Source organism: Octodon degus, unplaced genomic scaffold, assembly GCF_000260255.1.
Source record: "Octodon degus isolate 3935 unplaced genomic scaffold, OctDeg1.0 scaffold00255, whole genome shotgun sequence".
Lineage (NCBI taxonomy): Eukaryota > Metazoa > Chordata > Mammalia > Rodentia > Octodontidae > Octodon > Octodon degus.
In genome coordinates, this window is record NW_004524831.1 from 715,101 (window position 1) to 719,865 (window position 4,765).

Here is a 4,765-nt window from a genome sequence, read left to right on the forward strand (position 1 = left end):
AGAGAGAGAGAGAGAGAGAGAGAGAGAGAGAGAGAGAGAGAGAGAGAGAGAAGAGAAGAAATCAGCCAATAACAAATGCTGGAATGGGGCTGGAGAGATAGCTCAGTGGAATAAATGCTTGCCTGGCAAGCACAAGGTCCTGAGTTTAAGCCCTGGTACCACAAAAAGAAAAAAAAAATGCTGGAAAGGTAATGGAGGAAAAGGAACCATTGTCTGCTATTGGTAGGGGTATTGATTGGAGCAACTACTGTGGAAATCAATATGGAGATTTTACAAAGAAACTAAGAATAGATGTTCTATTTGACCCCGCTATTCTCTTTCTGGGTATCTTTCAAAAGAAAAAACAAATTAAGCTGGGAAGATAGCTCAGTTGAGTAAGCACTTGTCTGGCAAGCCCAAGGACCTGAGTTCAATCCCTGGTCCTGAAAAAAAAAAAAAAAATTAAAAACAAATCACAGTGATATTTGTGCACCCATTTTTGTAGCAGCACAGCTTGCAGTAACTAAAATTTGGAAACAACTCAAATACCCATTACTTGATGAATGGATAAAGATGTTACTTATTTATTTTTTACAAAAAAAAAATAGTGAACTGTACTACTCTGCTAGAAATAAGGACAAATCTGAAGCATTTCTAAGTAAATGAATACAACTTGAGAATATATACTTCAGAAAAATAAAGTGGACTTGCATATGTAAACATCACATCGTCTTCCTGGTGTGAGAAATGGGCAGAGTAAATAAAGACAGAAATGTACAACTGATATTGTGAAAGAGAAAGAAATTGTTAAAAAAAAAAAAAAAAAACACTATGCTGGGGGAAGGGAGAAGGAATAAAACAATTAGAAATAGCATAAAGTAGAAACAAATTTTGTAACTAGAAATAGAAAGATGAGTTCTTCCAGGGAGGAGAGCATTTGGGAAACCAAGACAAATCAAAATATAGTATAAGGGCCGACCAACTAGCTCAGCAGATTAAAGCACCTGCAAGCAGATACAGGGGCTGGGCGTTCAATCCCTGGGGCACGCTGAGAGGGGAATCAAGACTGGGCGTGGTGGTGCATGGTTGTAATCCCAGCTCTTGGGAGGCTGTAAACAGGAGGATCACTATGAGTCCAATCTAGTAGTGAGACCTTGAACACCCTGTAGACCCTTCCCTAAAAGTAAAAAAATAAACACATATATAATATATATATATATATTATAATATAGTATGTGAATTTAAAATTCTCTGTGATGAACATGATCATAATGTATAACTAAGGTGCACAAATAAGTGAAAAATCAAATAAGCATTAAGACTACTATAATGGGGAAACCACAATAATCCACTGTTGCAAATACATCAACCAGAAAAAAAATCAACAATGGAAAATGAAAACTGAACCAAACTTTTCAACAAATGGACTTACTATTTACAGAGTATTCCACCCCACTATATCAAAATACATAGTTTCCATACGTACATGAGATTTTTTTTCCAAGTAGACCACATACTTTCTAAAAGAACATGCTTCAGTTAATGCAAAAAAACTGAAATTATTTTCTTCATAGAAAATAATGCAAAATTTAAAAAAAAAAAAAAAAGGCTGGTGAGATGGCTCAGTGGTCTAAAGCACCTACTTAGAACAAGCTAAGCTAAGCAAAAGCACAGGGACCATGGTTCAATCCCCAGCACCATATGTCAGTCAGCCCCGCCCCCTGGTGGGCTGAACTGGCCACACACACAAAATAAATAAATAAAATAAATTAATTAATTTAAACAAAAAAGAAAATAATGCAACTGGGGCTGGAGAAATAGCGCAGTAGAATAAGTGCTTGCCTGGCAAGTGCAAGGGCCTGAGTTCAGTCCCCAGTTCCGCAAAAAAATAAATAAATAAAAATAAAAAATAATAATGCAACAAAATTGAAAATCAATGGCAAGGGCCAGCCAAACAGCTCAGCAGATAAAAACGCTTACAAGCAAGCACAGGGACCAGGGGTTCAATCCCCAGGCTTGCCATGCCAGCCTGGCCCCCAAGGAACCCTGAGATGGCAATTGAGACTGGGCATGGCAGCAAGCACCTGTAATCTCAGCTCTTAGGGAGGCTGAACACAGGTGGGTCACCCTGTAGACTCTTACTAAAAAATACAAAAAAAAAAAAGCACTTTATGTGGACTTAAATCTGACAAACAGTTTAGAATGCTATGAAGTCTACAATTACCTGTGTATTTAACCAGGATGGAAAACAGGAAATGAAAAATGAACCCCTCCATCAAATCAGTTCTCTCCGATCTTCTAGTGCTGTCTGCCTCTGGATGCACTTGTTCTGCTTACCCTTTGAAATTATCCATCTACCTCACCTCCAGTAGCACTGCCCCATTTAGTCTTTCTGCAGTAGATCTCAAACATAATTTAAAATGCACTTCGTTGGGCTGGTGAGATGGCTCGGTGGTCTAAAGCACCTACTTAGAACAAGCTTAGCAAAGCACTGGGACCACGGTTCAATTCCCCAGCACCATATGCCAGCCAGCCCCGCCCCCTGGTGGGCTGAGCTGGCCACACACACACACACACACACACACACACACACAAATAAATAAAATTTTTTTTAAAAAATGCACTTCGCTTTCAAAGATGTATTTCTGCTGAAGGTTAGGATTTCTCAGTGTGAACCCCACCCTGTATGTTACAAAAGTATCAGCCTGTGGCAAAGATAGAAAGTGTTGAAGAAGGTTAGATTTAGACAGGAAGGTGAAAGAGTGACTGTGCTTGGGCACTCTAGATGTTGCTCGGGTTTTTTTGTCAGTTGTTCATCCAGGTGTCTCTCCTCAGACAACTTCTGCCTTTTTTCTTTCTTTTTTTTTTTTTTTTTTGTACTGTTTTGGCCTTAGTCTGACAGGAGTTGTGTACCTCTCCATTACAACACAAAATAAGTGTGTCCTTACTTGAGTGGGATAAAACTCCATGTCTTCATTGTGTATTTTCAATGTTGGAGAGCAATATATTACACACAGAGAAACTCGCTCATACATATAGGGTTTTCAAAATATTTGTATTTATGGAATAATATGATAAATTATATGTGTGTAAATATTGACAGCGGTACTTAATACTGAAATATAAAATCAACGGTTTAGTCAGTGTCATGTTAACGTGTTGTCTTTCATGTCTCATCCTCATGTGCTTAAGTGTCTTGACATGTGACATCACATGACAGCTTTCTTATGAAATAGACTAAGATAAATGATCAAAGTGGCATTAGAGCTAATTAAATATTGGGAATGGCGCATGTTAAATTGTCAGCTTTCATTTTTGATTTTTTTTTTTTTTTTTTTTTTCAGAACCAGGGATTGAACTCAGATCCTTGTGCTTGCCAGGCAAGAACTTATTCTACTGAGCCATCTCTCCAGCCCCCTCTGAATTTATAATTTAATACCATAGAGCCCTACTAAAATGCCCTTGTTTGAACATGTAGATAAAGAAAGACCACAAAGCAGAAGGCCGCGCCAGTTCACCTGCCTCGAGCCAGCGCTGGCACTTTGGCCACCTTGCACCGGGAGGCGAAAGTGGCGGCTGCCAGTCTCCCCCTCCAGGTAAATCCCCAAACAGGAGCGCGGTCACCCAGGAGCGAGAAGCCCCCCAGAGGCCCCGGGGGAGGCGGCCTCGCGGGAGGAGGAGGATGAGACGGTGCTGCGGCTCACAAGGGCGTGGGCCGATTCTGACACCAACTCTTCAGTGCTGGGAAGAAGTACAAACTGTGGCGACACGGTGAGCTCTTCTGAAATCTGCCGCTATAACGAAGAGTATTTCAAGAAACTAGGGGAGGGGCTGGTGAGATGGCTCAGTGTTCTAAAGCACCTACTTAGAACAAGCTTAGCAAAGCACAGGGACCCCGGTTCAACCCCCCAGCACCACATGCCAGCCAGCCCCGCCCCCTGGGGGGCTGAGCTGGCCACACACACACACACACACACACACACACACGAATTAAAAAAAAAAAGAAAAGAAAGAAACTAGGGGAGCTGAAGGCCGCTCACATAGAAACTGTGGCAAAGTTAGAGAAAATGTGCCCAAATAAATTAAATATAAAGGAATTTCGGCCAGTGACCATCAGGGAAGATGTTCCTAGCAACTCTTCCAGTTCTGTATCGGAAAATAGTGTCATCCTGTTGTGTTAATGACATCACTTTCAGAGCCAGACCTAGGCCAGTCTTCCTTATTTTTTTTTTCTTTCTTTTTTTCTTTTTTTTTTTTAATTCTTTTTGGACCACTCAGACCACCCTGAGGGTGGAACTGGCGCTGGGCATGTGGCGCTGGGGATTGAATTGCAGTCCCCTGCCCCTGCCCAAGCTTGCCTAAGCAGGTGCTTTAGACCTCCGTGCTACCTCGCCAGCCCCAGTCTTCCTTCTTGTATACTTCTTCCTCTGCAGAAGAGCTGCCCAACCTAGAAAAGGTGCATCCTGGAAAAACAAAATGATGACCTATGCTAAGGAGCTCATCAGCAACATGTGAAAGACTTCTGTGTTGAAGATTATAATCAGGGTGAAGATACTGACTTCCAAGTAACTGAAAAGACAAAAAAGAAACCAAATGGATAGGTGCCCACAATTACAATACCTGTATCTTCCCCCCCCCCCAACCAGGGATTGAACTCAGGCCCTTGCGCTTGCCAGGGAAGCGCTTATTTCACTGAGCCATCTCCCTGGCCCTACCTTTTCAAATGATGAATAGAGAACAGAAGAAAAAACAAGAGGCCATGAAATCTAACTCAGATGTTGAGATA